Source organism: Neophocaena asiaeorientalis, unplaced genomic scaffold, assembly GCF_003031525.2.
Source record: "Neophocaena asiaeorientalis asiaeorientalis breed wild unplaced genomic scaffold, Neophocaena_asiaeorientalis_V1.1 scaffold244, whole genome shotgun sequence".
Classification (NCBI taxonomy): Eukaryota; Metazoa; Chordata; class Mammalia; order Artiodactyla; family Phocoenidae; genus Neophocaena; species Neophocaena asiaeorientalis.
Window position 1 is genome coordinate 2,338,227 of NW_020173763.1, and position 19,979 is coordinate 2,358,205.

The window sequence follows — 19,979 nt, forward strand, 5'->3', positions numbered from 1 at the left end:
TTGTTCTCTACATCTCTGTCTCAATTTCCACCCTGAAAACCGGTTCATCTGTACCATTTCTCCAGGTTCCACATACATGCATTAATATACAATAATTGTTTTTCTCTTTCTGACTTACCTCACTCTATATGACAGTCTCCAGATCCATCCACATCTCAACAAATGACCCAATTTCTTTCCTTTTTAAGGCTAATATTCCATTGTATATATGTACCACATCTTCTTTATCCAATCGTCTGTAGATGGGCATTTAGGTTGCTTCCATTACCTAGCTATTGTAAATAGTGCTGCAATGAACATTGGGGTGCATGTGTCTTTTTGAATTATGGTTTGCTCTAGGTATATCCCCAGTAGTGGGATTGCTGGATCATATGGTAATTCTACTTTTAGTTGTCTAAGGAACCTCCATACTGTTCTCCAGAGTGGCTGTATCAATTTACATTCCCACCAATGGTGCAACAGGGTTCTCTTTTCTCCACACCCTCTCCAGCATTTGTTGTTTGTAGATTTTCTGGTGATGCCCATTCTAACTGGTGTGAGGTGATACCTCATTGTAGTTTTGACTTGCATTTCTCTAATAATTAGTGATGTTGAGCAGCTTTTCATGTGCTTCCTGACCATCTGTATGTCTTCTTTGGAGAAATGTCTATTTAGGTCTTCTGCCCATTTTTGGATTGGTTTTTTTTATTTCTTTAATATTGAGCTGCATGAGCTGTTTATATATTTTGGAGATTAATCCTTTGTCCATTGATACATTTGCAAATATTTTCTCCCATTCTGAGGGTTGTCTTTTTGTCTTGTTTATGGTTTCCTTTGCTGTGCAGAAGCTTTTAAGTTTCATTAGGTCCCATTTGTTTATTTTTGTTTTTATTTCCATTACGCTAGGAGGTGGATCAAAAAAGATCCTGATGTGATTTATGTCAGAGTGTTCTTCCTACGTTTTCCTCTAAGAATTTTATAGTCTCTGGTCTTACATTTAGGTCTTTAATCCATTTTGAGTTTATTTTTGTGTATGGTGTTAGGGAGTGTTCTAATTTCATTCTTTTACATGTAGCTGTCCAGTTGTCCCAGCACCACTTATTGAAGAGGCTGTCTTTTCTCCATTGTGTATCCTTGCCTTCTGGGTTTTCTATCTTGTTCCATTGATTTATGTTTCTGTTTTTGTGCCAGTACCATATTGTCTTGATTACTGTAACTTTTTAGTATAGTCTGAAGTCAGGGAGTCTGGTTTCTCCAGCTCTGTTTTGTTCCCTCAAGACTGTTTTTGCTATTCAGGGATTTTTGTGTCTCAATACAAATATTGAGATTTTTTTGTTCTAGTTCTGTAAAAAATGCCATTGGTAATTTGATAGGGATTGCACTGGATCTGTAGATTGCTTTGGGTAATATAGTCATTTTCACAATATTGATTTTTCCAATCTAAGAACATGGTATATCTCTCCATCTGTTGGTATCATCTTTAATTTCTTTCATCAGTGTCTTATAGTTTTCTGCATACAGGTCTTTTGTCTCTCTAGGTAGGTTTATTCCTAGGTATTTTACTCTTTTTGTTGCAAAGTTGATGGGAGTGTTCCTTAATTTCTCTTTCAGATTTTTCATCATTAGTGTATAGGAATGCAAGAGATTTCTGTGCATTACTTTTGTATACTGAAACTTTACCAAATTCATTAATTAGTTCTAGTAGTTTTCTGGTGACATCTTTAGGATTCTCTATGTATAGGATCATGTCATCTGCAAACAGTGACAGTTTTACTTCCTCTTTTCCAATTTGGATTCCTTTTATTTCTTTTTCTTCTCTGATTGCCATGGCTAGGACTTCCAAATCTATGTTAAATAATAGTGGTGAGAATGAACATCCTTGTCTTGTTCCTGATCTTAGAGGAAATGCTTTCAGTTTTTCGCCATTGAGAATGATGTTTGCTGTGGGTTTGTCATATATGGCCTTTATTATGTTGAGGTAGGTTCCCTCTATGCCCACTTTCTGGAGAGTGTTTATCATAAATGGGTGTTGAATTTTGTCAAAAGCTTATTCTGCATCTATTGAGATGATCATATGGTTTTTATTCTTCAATTTGTTAATATGGTGTATCACATTGATAGATTTGCGTATATTGAAGAATCCTTGCATCCCTGGGATAAATCCCACTTGATCACGCTATATGATCCTTTTAATGTGTTGTTGTATTCTCTTTTCTAGTATTTGGTTGAGGTTTTTTACATCTATATTCATCAGTGATATTGGTCTGTAATTTTCATTTTTTGTAGTATCTTTGGTATTGGTATCAGGGTGATGGTGGCCTCATAGAATGAGTTTGGGAGTGTTCCTTCCTATGCTATTTTGTGGAAGAGTTTGAGAAGGATAGGTGTTAGCTTTTCTCTAAATGTTTGATAGAACTCACCTGTGAAGCCATCTGGTCCTGGACTTTTGTTTGTTGGAAGATTTTTAATCACAGTTTCAATTTCATTCCTTTTGATTGGTCTGTTCAAATTTTCTATTTCTTCCTGGTTCAGTCTTGGAAGGTTATGCCTTTCTAAGAATTTGTCCATTTCTTCTAGGTTGTCCATTTTATTGGCATAAAGTTGCTTGTAGTAGTCTCTTAGGATGTTCTGTATTTCTGCAGTGCCTGTTGTAACTTCTTCTTTTTCATTTATAATTTTATTGATTTGCATCTTCTCCCTCTTTTTCTTGATGAGTCTGGCTATTGGTTTATCAATTTTGTTTCTCTTCTCAAAGAGCCAGCTTTTGGTTGTATTGATCTCTGCTATTGTTTTCTTTGTTTCTATTTCATTTATTTCTGCTCTGATCTTTATGATTTCTTTCCTTCTGCTAACTTTGGGTTTTGTTTGTTTGTTCTTCTTTCTCTAATTGCTTTAGGAGCAAGGTTAGGTTAGGCGCAAGGTTGAGATTTTTCGTGCTTCTTTAGGTAGGCTTGTATAGCTATAAACTTCCCTCTTAGAACTGCTTTTGCTGCATCCCGTAGGTTTTGAATCATCGTGTTTCATTGTCATTTGTCTCTAAGTATTTTTTGATTTCCTCTTTGAGTTCTTCAGAGATCTCTTGTTTATTTAGTAATGTATTGCTTAGCCTTCATGTGTTTTTATGTTTTTTACATTTTTTTCCCTGTAAGTCATTTCTAATCTCATAGCGTTGTGGTCAGAAAAGATGCTTGATATAGTTTCAATTTTCTTAAATTTACTGAGGTTTGATTTGTGACCCAAGATGTGATCTATCCTGGAGAATGTTCCATGCACACTTGAGAAGCAAGTGTAATCTGCTGTTTTGGGATGACTCTCTGAGATTCCTGGACTTGGGTGGCTATTTCCTTTCCCATATTCGGGAAGTTTTTGACTATAATCTCTTCAAATATTTTCTCGTGTCCTTTCTCTCTCTTTTCTCCTTCTGGGACCCCTATAATGTGAATGTTTTGGATTTAATGTTGTCCCAGAGGTCTCTGAGGCTGTCTTCATTTCTTTTCATTCTTTTTTCTTTATTCTGTTCCACAACAGTGAATTCCACCATTCTGTCTTCCACGTCACTTATCTGTTCTTATGCCTCAGTTATTCTGCTATTGATTCCTTCTAGTGTAGTTTTCATTTCAGTTATTGTATTGTTCATTTCTGTTTGCTTGTTCTTTAATTTTTCTAGGTCTTTGTTAAACATTTCTTTCATCTTCTCGGTCTTTGCCTCCATTCTTTTTCTGATGTCCTGGATCATCTTCACTATCATTATTCTGAACTCCTTTTCTGGGAGGTTGCCTATCTCCACTTCATGTAGTTGTTTTTCTGGGGTTTTGTCTTGTTCCTTCTTCTGGTACATAGCCCTCTGCCTTTTCATCTTGTCTATCTTTCTGTGAATGTGTTTTCTGTTCCACAGGCTGCAGGATTGTAGTTCTTCTTGCTTCTGCTATCTGGTCTCTGGTGGATGAGCCTATCTAAGAGGTTTGTGCAAGTTTTCTAATGGGAGGGACTGGTCCAGAGATATAATAGTAGACTTCTCCAGAGTAGTACCAGAAAACATGACAGTTTAATAATAACTTCAAAATGCTGAAAAATATATCAGCTCTCATTCAAAATTCACTTTTCATCACTTCCAACGAGGAATAACTCACATCTTCACAATCCTAGGTTCTGCATGGTTAGGGTTCCTGATCCCTCAAACTTCATTGATACTTCCAAATCACTGAGGTATTATCCAGTAGCACATCACACTGAGTGTACCTCAGTATCCCAAGAGGAGTACAAAATAGGCAACCAACTCAGCTGATCTTGAGCCTGCTAGTGTTGGACAGTCTCCTGCAGAAGCAGGGGTGGCTGTGGCTCACCGTGAGGACAAGGACACTGGCAGCAGAAGTTCTAGGAAGTACTCCTTTGCGTGAGCCCTCCCAGACTCTGCCATTAGCCCCACCAAAGAGCCGAGTAGCAGGACACCTTCTATGTAAGACCACTCTTTCAAGGCTGAGAGATGTAGTTAATATACTTAAGACATAAAAACAAACACAGAGAGTTTGGGAAAATGAAGAGGCAAATGATTACCTTCTAAATAAAAGAATAAGACAAAACCTCAGAAAAAGAACTAAATGAAACAAAAATAAGCAATTTACCTGGTAAATTGTTTATTGTTTATGCTAATTATGCTTTTCTTTTTGTTATCCATTTCTTATATTTATAAATAGTTTGCATATAAGCATTGAATTTACATTTTTAAATTTTTATTCTGATTTTAGAAAGAAAAGCATTTTTTACTTGAATATATCAAATGTTCTAAAGATAAAAGGTGTATCAAATGCTCCAAATTGCATATGAAGCAAATACATATAACACTTATCATTATATATATCATTATATATAAGGGGTAAAAATAAGTCTCAGACTAAATAAGAAGGAAAACTCTTTAAATAAATTATGTGAATTAAAGTTATTTTGGTATACATTGTCAAAAATAACCACAGAACTAAAAACAGTTATTCATTTACTTTAATCTCTTATAATATTTTTTAAAGAATCATATATCTAGTTTCAATGTACTAACAGTTTAAAGGAATTGTTTTCTGAATCATGGAGCTACAGCTAGTATCTTAGCATGGGTAGAAAAGCTAAATGGTATTTCATTTTCCCAAATTAATTTGAACTGTTTCTCAAACTAGAATTTCTGTTTCTTATTAAATATAATGCAGATATTTCAGTAATTCCTTAAAGCCTGGGATGCAGGGGTGGAGGAGCCATGAGGCTCAGATAACCTTACACATACTCCCAACCTCCTGGTATGGCTTTCACCCTGCTCCTGTGGGTCTGCTTCTCCCCTGTGTTGCCCTGTATCCAATTTTCAACTATTTCTTTCATGAAATCCAGAGGAAATTTTTCCTTTTTCAAAATTCTGATTTAGCCTCTGTATGGGTATGTTTCTCTTTTTATATAAGGGCAAAGGTAAGGTTGCATACTGAATATGAAAGATCATAGGGAATCTGAAGGCTTGAGAACTCAGAGGAAAAAATGTAAGTTTATTTCTGTAGTTTGTGTCCAATGAGAACATGAGTAAAATTTAAAGTCCTTCATAGCGTTTAGTTTTCATGTAAGAAATATACACTCATTTTAAAATAGCTCATTTAATTTTAAGCACTTGGAAAAAGTAATTTTTATCAGAGGAAAAAAAAGTCGGCTAAGCCAGGAAATAATATATATTTATAAATTACTTATGTCAAAGAGCATGGTTTTTAAAATCTTAAGCTCAAAACACACGTTTAACAAAAGCCGTTGCAAATTTTTGCTCTTATTATCTTATCTAGCCTCAACCTGAATGACTCAGAATAAACAACTTTGTGTGCTCTTTCTTCGTCATAGGTGATCTTTACTTCCATGCTTTCTCAGCATTGGGAAATGTCTGTACAATCCATTTTGAAACAAATCAACCTTTCCAGACTGGCCATTTTTAAAAGTGGAAGAAATTTCACAAACTCATCGAAGGGAGAAATCTAGGGAAAGCTTGGGCTCTTCCCTAGAGGTCTTGGGAGAGTCTGTGTCCAGGCTCCTTCAGGTTGAAGATAGAATTCAAATCTTTGCATCTATAGTGCTGAGGTCTCATCTTCTTGCTGACTGCCATTCTCTCTCAGTTATTTGAGGCCACCTGCTCTTCTCGTCACATAGTCCTCTCCATCTTCAAACCAGCAATGGTACAAGTGTGTCTGACACTTCTCAATTCTGACTTCTTTACATCTTTTTTGCCTCCAGTTGGAGAAAATTCTCTGTTTTTAAGGGCTCATGTAAAAGGTTGCACCATCTTTGATAAGTCAGGAAAACTCTCAGTTTTAAGGTAAATAACTAATTACAAGTTCCTTTTACCTTTTAACATATCATGTTCACACAGTGCAAGGATTGCATAGAGATATTTGAGTGACCATCCTGCCTACTACAGAATGCTATAATTCATTTTCAGAACCATTTTATGAATTGTTTTTATAACCTAAGTGAAGTCTTTAGTAATGATATTATCTTGTAATTTTATAAACAAAAAGTCTATATAGTGTTTCAAATTCCCCAATGAAGGCTTAAAAATAACATATATACCATACTAATTACAATATGGTGTAATCTATTATAGAGTCAAATTTATATATGTTTATATATATATGATTTTTATGTTTGCTAAGGATTTATATTTATTCTCTAATATTACTTTTCATAGATAATATTTTAGACTGTATGAAGTACATGATCACTCATGAAGAGCAAACCCTCTATCAGATGTTTATGGGTTGCCTTTCCTGGACAAGTTTACCTTTGAATTCTCCTCACTCATTCTCCTGTCTTAGGGAAACACCCCATGAAGCTTTCCAACTTCAAATGTGTATCTCATGAGGAAAAAAATATATATTTAAAAAATTTAATGACAAGCAAGCAACATTCTTAGTGATCTTAACAGCAATGTTAAGAAATCTCAGGACTCCATCTTGCCTCTACCTTCTCCTGCTCCATTAAGATAGTAACTTTAATTTTTCTTTTCCAAGATTAGCTGTTAGAAACACATCTTTCATCACAACCCAATATAGGCAAACACAAACACTCTCACAAGTACCCACATCGTATATAAATGTAACTGAAACCCAAGTTTCAAAATATAATTATTTTCCTACTTTTAACATGTGATGTACAGTCCTATTTTTTTCCTTCATTCTATTTTATGTCACTAAAAATTCTAGTAGAACTGACTAAACTGATTTCATAACCTACTAACAAATAGGTAACAACCTATAGAAAATAAACAATATTCTTGAAGAGACTCCAGGTTAAGATATATTTCCCTGTACTGCTCTCTTCTGAAATGAGGATTTCTCATAGTTCTCACAGGTATGGAATATGAAAATACACCTTACCTCTCAGAATTGGTGGCCTCTACTCTCTTCTGTTCTGAGCTAATCTTCCAAAGATCATTTCTCTTTCCTAGTGTAGTAACACAAGCAGAGTTCCCTATTCTCTTTTTGCTAATCAATCACACACCAAAGGTTCTCAGTTCCGTAAAGACCTTACTTTCAAAGAAGGGGCTCTTTATTCCACGTATCAATATATGGTAATGTAATGAGCTGTTTTATCACTGCAGACTATGAATTGCCATATTCTTTACTCTTAGTACAGTGAATTTGCACTGTCAGCAGCCCCAAATATGCTGATAACCTATTTCAAATTAACTTCGTTTCCCTCCAAAACTCTTGCCTGAAATTCTCTCTAGGGGCCCAATATTTATATGAGCCAGACACCTAGCCTTTTTAACTTACTTAGGAAAATGAAGTTACTAAAGGCAAAGTGGATGACTCAGAATCAAAAGGAAGATTTAACAACCTGGCTTAGAAAATGGGAAAGAACCAAGGGAAGCAGATTCACCCATACTCAAATCAATGCCATGCTAAAGAAGATGGTGACAGATGCCTCACCGCTAGCACCACTGCCGCTAGGTGGAGCCACAGCTGCTGGTCCTCAAGGAACCCTTCACTGACAGGCTTCCTTGAATCCCTCCAGAGCCAATGACATCCCACGTACAAAGGAGTTCAGTTGCTGTGTATTAACAGACTGTGTGATGTTTATTTCATCTTAAACAGTTGATATTATCTCTGTACATGGATGTATAATAATTTGCATATTCTTTATTATAATTTTCTCTTCCTCCCTCTCACTTGTTTGAGACTCATTGTTTTCATGCTAGTCACAACTTTTCTTCAAAATGAAAATAAGTACAAATAAACTGAAAATATGGGAATGGGGCAGAGAAGTGAGCTGGCAGAGCAGGATGCTTCACTTCAGGCACGTTTTCAACAATTCTGCTATAAACTCATCCTCCATATACTTAGGATTCCACATTCTCTGGTGACACCTCAGATTTCATATGTTTGTGTGATTTGGCAAGTTAGCATTTAAATATTTCCCTTCTCTCCTAAATGTGATCAAGGATAAAAGGCAAATGCCTCTCTCTGTCTTTTCTTCCATTTTGTCACAGCCAGCGTGCAGACTGTTTCTTGTCATTCCCACCTTTTCTGCAGTTTTTGTTACTTACCCTGGAAAAGTGTGTTGAATAATATTTGCCAGAATATCCTGCCAGCTGGTTTCCAGTTAGGATGCTGTCAAAGAGAGATTTCACACGAGCTTTGGAAGGAAGGAAGGAAGAAGCCGTTTGTTCTCCTCTGGCAGTGGCAGACAGCTGTGCAGGCTGACAGCAGACAGCAGACGTGCGGTCTGCAGTAGCTTCAGGCATTTGCTGGTGAATCACCCGCTGTGGTGCTCCAGTCAACCGGGATCATTTGCAGCATTTTTCTTTGATTGATGCATGCACGAAACTGAACATCATTAACAATGTCACCCTCAAATATGATCAATAATATGAATAATAAACGGTTAAACATCCATTATTCAACTTGACAATAGACTAGCTAATTTCTTCTCAAAGGTTTAACATAGTTGACTTAGACTTTGACAAATTATTAAATAAAATAATTTAATTCTATTGATATATATTCTTAATCTAAACAGTAAACATTATCCCATGTGTAATATAAGATCAAGTATTTTTAAAGAATGTATAGCATTCTGACACATTCTTTAGTATCAACTTAAAATTTTCAATTTGGTAATCTTTCACTGGGTAAAATGCAGAATGTTAGAGTTCCAGTGTTAGTTGAAATTCAAATAATGTTAATGTGAACTAAGATCACCAGCAATTTAAAATCAATGCAGAACAATAACCTCCCAAATTTATTATTTGGAAAATATATTTTTCAATATGCTTAGTTAATATTTATGAAAATACATTTGTGATTGCCAGCTTATAAATACTATGATGAAGGAAAATTTATAATTTATCTCAAGTCTATGAACATTTAGTTAAAAGTGCTGAGCGAGCAACCACTGTGATTAATGTTAGGTTTAGATAAGACAATCTCTTTTTAAACAAAAATTAGAACATAGTCATATTTTCAGCTAGAGTGGACTTTAATTCAGAATCTCTGCAAGAGGTGATTTAAAGAAAAATAGCCTCAAACTTTGCATGCTGCTGTCATGTTAAAGAGAGAGAGACTTTATCAAATTTTTCTCTTCTCTTTCTGTATGTTTCTCTAAATTTTATTTTATATTAGAGTGTAGTTGATTTATCATGTTGTGTTAGTTTCAGGTGTACAGCAAATTGATTCATTTATACATATACCCATTCTTTTTCAGATTCCTTTCCCATATAGGTTATTACAGAATATTGAGTAGAGTTCCCTGTGCTATACAGTAGGTCTTTGTTGACTATTTATTTTTTTATTTAACATCTTTATTGGAGTATAATTGCTATAAAATGTTGTGTCAGTTTCTGCTGTATAACAAAGTGAATCAGCTGTATGTATACATATATCCCCATATCCCCTTCCTCTTGCGTCTCCCTCCCACCCTCCCTATCCCATCTCTCTAGGTGGTGACAAAGCACTGAGCTGATCTCCCTGTGTTATGCAGCTGCTTCCCACTAGCTATCTGTTTTACATTTGGTAGTGTATGTATGTCCACGCTACTCTCTCACTTGGTCCCAGTTTACCCTTCCCCTCCCTGTGTCCTCAAGTCCATCCTCTACGTCTGTGTCTTTATTCCTGTCCTGCCCCTAGGCTCATCAGACCCTTTTTTTTTTAGATCCCATATATATGTGTTTTGACTATCTATGTTATATACAGCAGTGTGTATTTGTTAACCCCAAACTCCTAATTTATCCCTCCTCCCACCTTTCCCCTTTGGCAACCATAAATTTGTTTCTGAAGTTTGTGATTCTGTTTCTGTTTTGTAAATAATTTCATTTGTATCATTTTTTTAGATTCCACATATAAGTGATATAATATGGCATTTATGGTCCTCTGATTTACTTAGTATGATAATCCCTAGGTCCAACCATGTTGCTGCAAATGGCATTATTTCATTCATTTTTATGGCTGAGTAATATTCCTTTGTATATATGTATCACATCTTTTTAATCAATTCTTCTGTCCGTCGACATTTAGGTTGCTTCCATGTCTTGGATATTGTAAACAGCACTGCAGTGAACATTGGGTACATGTATCTTTTTGAACCATGGTTTTCACTGGATATATGCCCAGGAGTGGGATTGCTAGATCATATGGTAGCTCTTTTTTTAGTTTTTTAAGGAACCTCCATACTGTTCTCCATAATGAATGTACCAATTTACATTCCTACCAACAGTGTAGGAGGGTTCCCTTTTCTCCACACCCTCTCCAGCATTTATTATTTGTAGACTTTTTTGATGATGGCCATTCAAACTGGTGTGAGGTGATACCTCACTGTAGTTTTGATTTGCATTTCTCTAATAATTACCGATGTTGAGCATCTTTTCATGTGCTTTTTAGCCATCTGTATGTCTCTTTTTGAGAAGTGTCTACTTAGATCTTCTGGCCTAAACATATCCTTTAGATTTAACCTTGTAAATGAATGTGTCTATTTCCATACATGAAACTTAATTCGCATATTATATATACAAAGTTCCTCTTATTTCTTCAGTCATTTTTTTACCCACCTGTGGCCCAATACCATACAACACCGCAGATGCTCTGTCCCAAAGCACGGTTTTGATCAGATTTCATGACTTCATCTGACTGATTGAATAATAAATTCCTTTCTGTTTTTTGGGTTTTTTTTTTTTTTAATTCAAGGCCTTTTACAACTGTGAGACAACATATATTTTCAGCCTTTTCTGCTTTTCTCCTCCTGTGTGCTCTGTCTCCTATTGTCCAGTCAAACAGGACTAATATTTACATCTTCCCCAAACCATGCACTGGGCTTTGTTTGCTTGTTTTGCCTCCATGTTTTTAACTCCTACCTCTTCTGGGATTGCTGATTCACTCATCTGAAGCAATCAAAATCAGTACTGACATTTTTTCAATACTTCCCTCAAATATTACTTCCTTCTCAAAGTTTCCCCTAAATTATTCTCTTTCTCCTTGAAGTCTGTAGGATGGGTATGTCAATCTTTCCTCTGTCAATTCATTTACTTTAACTTTTTTAGGGTAATTTCATTTCATTTCGTATTACAGATGTTCATTAATATTATAATGAGAGATTTTGTGACCTACAAAAATAGCAGATGCCTTGTATAAAATAGTATTTAAGTGTTTGTAAAATTTAATGCACTTCAGAGAATTATCTTTTTAGTTGTGAATCATGGTAATTATTCTTGTTTTAAATCTAGTAATGAAAACAAATAAATGTATCTCTAGGTACATGCACATGGAAATAAAAATAATTGGTCTCCAAAGCACAGACACAATTGTCTCACATTTATAGCACAATTATATCTTGAGACTCCATAAGCCAGAGAATACCTACAGAACAAAACAGAGATAGATATTAAAATCAAACCATAGTTATAAGCTTTTTCACCCCTGGCTTGCTCCTATTTTGTTTTTTTCTATTTAAATGAATATAACTGAGATGGTTCAAATCACTTACATGTGGAAATTACATCTGTCATGCCTTTCTCTCCTTGCTCCTTGCATGTAGTCAGGTATCACACTTATTTTTGTTACTTCTGTAATGAATTGTGGAAACTTCATTTTAGAGCTTCTGCTTAAATGCACACTATGCCTTTGGCTGAATACAAAAATAGGACCCCTACATGAAAAAATAGCAAAAAGGCTGCTTTGGGGTGAAAAACTAAAAAATGGCATCTTTTCTTCCAATAAATGCTTTCTGACAGCAGGGCTCATCGGTTGGTGAGTGGAGGATTCCAACCCTTACTTGCCTTCATCCAGGTACCTTGAGCAGGCTGCAACTTGAACGACTATACATGGTAGTTGTGTTTAACAGGGGCCCACCTTCCCATCCCTGTTGTTATTCTTCAAGCTTACTGCTGTAATAGAGTTGTCACTGCTGTTGGAGTAGCTTTCTCTCAACCTCTGAATTATCACTCTAATGCACCGCTTGTTTTCTTCCTTTTTTTTTTTTTTTTTTTTTTTTTTGCGGTACACGGGCCTCTCACTGTTGTGGCCTCTCCCGTTGCGGAGCACAGGCTCCGGACGCGCAGGCTCAGTGGCCATGGCTCACGGGCCCAGCCGCTCCGCGGCATGTGGGATCTTCCCGGACCGGGGCACGAACCCGTGTCCCCTGCATCGGTAGGCGGACTCTCAACCACTGCACCACCAGGGAAGCCCTGTGTTCTTCATTTTAATACAAGACTTTATGGTTATGGTGCTCAGATATCTTTGACAGGGCCAAATTAGTTTTACCTCATCATTCCTTTTGTTTTATTCTCCATCTGCTTCCCTTTTTTCTGCATTTTACTGCCTTTCCTTTCTTTATTCCATCCTTTATTTATTTTAGCAAATGTTCTAGTCTCAAAATTATTTTTAGTTTTCAAACATATACATTGAAAATATTTTTTAAAGCCAAGTCCATTCATCACATTTCTACATGTTATTAGCAGCTCTGAGACAGTCTGAGGGCCTGTGACTTGTTTATGTGACTTACAAATTCTCTCCATTGAGAGCTTAGTGAGGCATGTATGATGGATTTCTTACTGATTTTCAAGTAGAGAGGACTTGTTTTTCTTTCCCTAAATTAAATCCCTAGATCTCTGCTGTCTAATACAGTAGCTAGTAGCAGCATACCATATTTAAATTAATTTAAATAGCATTAGATTGAATTAAATTTATTCAGTCACACTGCTCTTGTTTCAAGTGCTCAGGACAGTACAGATCCAGAAAATTTCCATCTTTGCAAAGAGTTCTATTGGACAGCTCTGCTGTAGCACATAATTTACAAAGCCTACATATATTTTCAACTACATTTCTTCACACAATGATCATGCAATGCTGTTTTTAGAGCTAACCTTTTAGTGCTGCATCATATATGATTCAAGAGCTGCTGATGAAAACAGTCATTAAATAACGATTTATTGTTTTCTGTAGAAGTGAAGTCACTCTTTTTTTACCACCACCCAGGAGAAAGATTATGCAAATTTCAGTGATCTGATATCAATATAACTTTAGATAAGGGCAAATAACCTCTTTGTAATTTAGCAATTATAAAAGCTATGAGTGAATTGCTGTCTAGAGGGAAAGTGAGGAAGACAGCAGTTGGATACAGATAGCTTTAAAAAGCTTTGTTTGAGGAATTCCCTGGTGCCCAGTGGTTAGGATTCAGTGCTCTCACTGATGGGGCCCTGGGTCTGATCCCTGGTCAGGGAACTAAATTCTGCAAGCCCTGTAGTGCAGCTAAAGAAAAAAACAAAAACAAAAAACAACTTTCTTTGAATCTGGTCAATGAAAATTGTTATTTCCTTACTTCTATGTAGATGTACTGGATTATCTCAAATTTATATAATAGAATATACTGTGTACCAGCACAGCAGATGCAGCCTATGACAAATTATTTTGATTATATGTTAAGTAGGACTTGATCAATTTAGAGCTAACATGTATAACAGGTAATCATTTGCAGAAAAGTTTAACATAAATTACTTCATTGTATTCTCACAAAAATGTATCATAATTTTATCTTTGTTTGCATATGGAAACTGAAGTTCAGATTGTAATATGAAGGCAATCAAACATAGGACTTCTTTGCAAGTCCAAACTGCTTTCTACTATTTTAATAATATTATCCATTTCTTTGACTAGTTTTATTATTTTATTGACTTAAATTATTCTTGGTCATAACAAAAGAACATACAGTATATTGAAATATGTTTTTGTATAGCACAACAATCTTTGCAAAATAAGAAGAAAATTTTTTCAGTACTTGATTACCAATGAAGACAAGACAGTCAAATAATCTTTTTTTTTTTTTTGAGGTAGGCAGGCCTCTCACTGTTGTGGCCTTTCCCGTTGCGGAGCACAGGCTCTGGACGTGCAGGCCCAGCGGCCATGGCTCACGAGCCCAGCCGCTCCGCGGCATGTGAGATCTTCCCGAACCGGGGCATGAACCTGTGTCCCCTGCATCAGCAGGCGGACTCTCAACCACTGCGCCACCAGGGAAGCCCTCAAATAATCTTATATCATAGAATTTTTCATAACTTGATGCATAAATAATTCATTCATTAAGTAACTGAAAAATTATTGTTTTCTATGTACTAATCTAGGGTTTGGACATAAAAATGTTATTGGTTTACTACCATTGGCCCCCAACAAGGTATCCCTCAGTATAGAAAAAGACATTTACTAGGCAGATACAAACAATGGAGTAGTATGATTCTGCCATGCTATGGAAAGAAGAAATTTATGCTGAGTAGGAAGTAGTGTGGTGAACATGTAAAAAGATTTCCTTGAAGGATCAACAAAGGATCTCACACTTAGACATTGAAATTTAGGGAGATAGTGCAGTAGATACTAGAGCTAAATCAAGAATCTTTGAAATGTTCATAACTGCATTTTTTTAATGAACAGTGAAGGTGCTAATTAAATTATTTAAAATTAGTAGCTTAAAAATAAAACATTTTGATAGAAGGTGATAGGAAATGACACTAGAGAGGCAAATCACCTCATAAAAATGTTCTGCATGGAAGCTAAGGAAAACCTTCAGTTAGCACAAAACCATTGGAGAATTTCTTATAGGAGAGTGATTTTATAATATTGATGTTTTAGATATGTTATTCTAGGACTGTATTTAGAAAGATTTTGGAAAAGTATGTTGGACTAGAATTGTTGGGATTCAATTTAAAGACTTTGGAAGCTACTTCTTTTATCTAAGAATTAGCACAGATGCTGACAAGGAGAAACTATTCTATTTAAAAGATACTTAGAGTGTATCTTTGGAAGTTTTCAGAGTTGTTTAATTCAATTGTGGATGTTGGTTTATAGGTTATGGATTTGCACAATCATGTCAACATATTTTCTGTCCCAAGTAGCAGAGAACTCTACTCAAAGTGGCTTAAATGATGAGGAAAATTGTCACACAGACTATGTCTCAAGGGATGACAATTGGTTAATTCAGTGACTCAATAAAATCAAGTGCTCTGGTTCTTTCCATTTTGTTTTCTCTGCAATTTTTGGTTGTTAACTTTACCCTCAGGCTAGCCGTCTTCAAGGTCACAGCATGTTCCAACATTTCTTGATACCACATTCATAAAAGAAAAGGGGAAGATAGTTTGGCATGTCTTCTTCAAACAAAGAAAATCTTTCTTATACATCTTCCAACAGATTTTTTCCTCCTGTCTCATTAGCAAGAATTGGTTCATTTGTCCAGAGAGGGAAATGCCATTACTGTGACTGGGGAGGTCAGTTAGGATCTACCCCCTGACGGATACTCTTTTTTATCATTTGTAGATGTGATGTCTAGAAATATTGTTCCACAGATCAATGATGCTCTTTTAATTTTTAAAAATTATTTTCCCCTATATGTCCCATTTTGTATCTTTTATATTGTTCTTTCTTCAAGTTCACTGTTTTTTACTCCTGCAATGTGTAATTTGCCTGTTAGGCAAATTATCCATATCCAGATTATCAAAATTATCATATCTAGTGTATTTTTCCTCTTGGATGCTATAGCATTTATATCTAAAAGTTTAAATAGAGTCTTTCTTTATTCTCCATGTCTCTACTTAACTTTTTGAGCATATGCAATGATAATAAAAACAGTTTTAATAGTTTTACCTGCTACTTCTAACATCCATCCCAGTTCCATGTTGGTTTTTATAGAATAATTATTCTCTTTATTATGGGCAAGATTATTCTGACTCTTTGCATGCTAGAAAAATTTTGGTTAGATGGCAAACATTGTGAAGTTTATCTTGTTGGGTGTTGTATATTTTTGTTTTTCTATAAAATATCCTTTTGCTTTGTTCTTCAGTGAAGTTAGGTACTTGAGAACAGTTTGATCCTTCAGGTCTTGCTTTTTCTCTTTTTCTTTTTTTTTCCTTAACGTAGATTTGGGACGATGCTCAGTCTAGAGCTAACTATTCCCAACTACTGAGGTAAGACCTTTCTAAGGACTCTGCCCAATGCCCCACGGATTACAATGTTTTCTAGCCTGGCTTGCGGGTGGGAGTGTGAGAGTACAGGCACTTGTTACCTTAAATTATTTGGAGTGGTGCTTCCCCTGGCCTCAAGTAGTTTCCTCCCATGCAAGATAAATACTCTCCTGAACACTCTAGAGGGACCTGCAGATCTCTCTCTGTACAGCTCTCATCTCTCTGATACTTTGCCCTGCAAACTCTAGCTGTCTTGGTTTCCTTGAACTTTCATCTCTAGCTCCTCAACTCAAGGAGTTCTCAGGGCTCAACATCAATTCCTCGTCCCAGTATGAGAGCCTGGAAACTCCCTCAAGACAGTAAAGGTAATTTTAAGGTATTCCTCTTCTGTCTCCTGTCTCTCAAAGACCAATGTCCTTCATTGCCTGATATAAAGTGTCTTGAAGACACTGATTATATATATATATATATATATATATATTTTTTTTTTTTTTTCAGGCAGAGGGGAGGGCAGGTAAATTCATCCCTTGTAACTCCCTTTTTACCAAAAGCAGAGTCTTCCATACTCCATATCTTCTTAAATACTTTTCTATTTCCCATAGCATTTATTGTTTTGGGAGCCTCTGAGAGAGATTTTGACCATAATTTCCACCTCTCTAGTTTTAGTTTTTACATTCATTTCTAGAACTTCTATTTGCTTTATTTTTGTGCTTTCCAATTCTCTGGGAAAGTTTGCAAATTCACCTTTTAGTTGCTCAAATATATTATGCATATATAATTTAAAAGTCTGTGTGTGATAACTCTGCTACATGAAAAGACAATTTATAGCATCTCTTTGAATTCTGGTCATGGTGTCTACTCCTGCTGAGTGCCTGCTGAGATTGATTAAATGATGTACAGTGAATATGAACATTTGTAAACATTATTTGTGGCCTAGAATGATGTACCATTAAGTTTGCTTCTTGTGGACACTTAATGTATTAGCAGCCTCAGACCACTTAATAAAGTTCAGGGATCCAAATATTTTAAAGTTGGGACTCACCCCCTGCCAGGGCCAATTTATTTCAAGTTTATATTTATATCTAGAAGGAGAAGAATACCTTTTGGGGTATCAATGAAAAGCCTGTAACATTGACTAGGAAACCCCTATTTGGAAGTCCTAATCTAAAATTTCAGTTCCTTTACCCCAGTAGTTCTTTTTTTTAGTGGTACGCAGGCCTCTCACTGTTGTGGCCTCTCCCGTTGCGGAGCACAGGCTCTGGACGTGCAGGTTCAGCGGCCATGGCTCACAGGCCCAGCCGCTCCGCAGCATGTGGGATCCTCCCGGACCGGAGCACAAACCCGTGTCCCCTGCATCGGCAGGCGGACTCTCAACCACTGTGCCACCAGAGAAGCCCCCAGTAGTTCTTTATTAGGCACTTTTTTTTCTTGGTTAGAGGAGATATTTGGTATTACCTGGGGACAATTTGGTTGTTGCTACTGGCATCTAGAGCGTAGAGATCAGAGATGCTGTTATACATTCTACAATGCACGGGACAGCTCCCACAACAGAGTTATCCAGTATAAAATTTTAATAGTGAAAAACCCTTCCTAGCCCTAGGATACTGTGAAAAGTTCAGTTCAGCTTCAAGGCATCTCAGTTGCTTCTTTTTGAAACAGCAGAAGGGTACAGGGAAAAGCAACCCTGAATGCCATACTCACAGCTCTGGTTTTCCTTATTATTTTGATTCTTGTCCATAATTCTTTTCTGCCTTGTTAAGCCTCCAAAGTCTTTGACCTGATGATTTTTTTTCTTTGTCTTTTTCTAGATTCTCAAATTATTCTCAGTAGGAAAACACCACTAGACAATAATATTTTTCCTATGTATTAAAACACACCTTTTCTATATTTCTATTCAACTGTGCTTTAAAATTTTGAAATATTTAAAAATTTTTGCTTTTGAAATAATTTGACACTAGATGTAAACTAGATGTCAAATTATTTCAAACCAAACCAAAAATTGTATAAAAAATATATTAATCCAAAACATCATATTTTTCATTTTAGCACCTTTTTTTCATTTCTACTTTTTCATTGTTACCTTAACATTTGGAGCAAAATTATCCTGTTTCCAATATAAAACATTTTTCCCCATGGCTAAAAAAATGGTATAAAAACCTTAAAATTTCACAGAGATCTGTTACTTAATGTGAATATATTAAGTACTGCATTTTAAATTTATTACAAAAATGCTCTGAGAGAAAAAAAAATATCTGCTAGTGGCATACACCAGTCACTCATGTATGAAGTGACTTTATTGCTGTATTTTACAAGACATAAATAACTTTCATCTAGCTAGCTCAGAGCTGCATGTATTATAGCTGACATATAATTGACAGAAGTAATTCTCCTCTCTCTAAAGCACTAAATGCTACAAGCATCTTCCAATAAGCTCACGAATACAAAATATCTCAGGTCATTTAATGACACTATGCAATGTATATTTTAGAGTCTGACCAGTCCCATTTGATGAATTGACTATCAGAAGGTCAACTTTAGGGAAAAGAGTACTTAAATGTTAGGTTATCTAAATTATGTTTATATAATTTAGAAGCACCTCACAATTTCTTACTTTAAACATAAACTTTTTTTCTTTTGTTATTATAGTCAATTTCCAAGGTTAGAGAAGACAATATTAATAGTTCCCTTAATTTGCTTTACTTTTTCGAAGATTCCAAGAGATTAGGTGATTGTTGCAAACATGATTATTTGTGTCAATATTTTAAACTTCTCCTTCTTGTTCCTATATTCTTTTTTTATTAATTTTTATTGGAGTATAGTTGCTTTCCTATATTCTTACATGTTTTTTCATCATATTGATATATCCACCACTGCTGAACATACAATAAATTTTACCACTGTTCTGATAAAACCTTAGAAACTTACATAAGACCATCAATCAATAAATTCAGCAGAAACCTGGGAGACTGACCTTTCATGTAAGCATTATAATTTGGATCTCAGTTGTACATTTACTGGGTTGAATAGTTTCCCCTGAAAATTTGTGTCATGCTCACCTAGAACCATATAAGGAGTGGGAAATTTGGACACAGAGGCACAGACACACAGGGGTAATGCCATGTGACAATGGAGGAAAGATGAACCTACAAGCCAAGGAATCACCAGAAGCTAGAAGAGTCAATGAGGTTTCCCGTAGATCCTTCAGAGAGAGAACACAACCCTGCTAACACCTTGATTTACAGCTTTTAGCCTCCAGCATTATGAGAACACATTTTTGTTCTTTTAAGGCACCTAGTCTGTAATTTATTAGTGAAGCTCTAGAAACCAGTACATTCAGTATTATAAATCAATCAGAATACTATATTATATTACTATTTCATCTTTTAATTGTATATTCAAACATATCATAGTCAATAGAAGCGTCAAAAAATTTCTCATTCCAAAATATGAGCATGTTTATACGAATACATACTACCCATTTCTACTGATATTTTCTGGGTTCTGAAATTCAATGTAACTTTATAATAACTTGATGTGGTTTTACCACAGAAAGGCA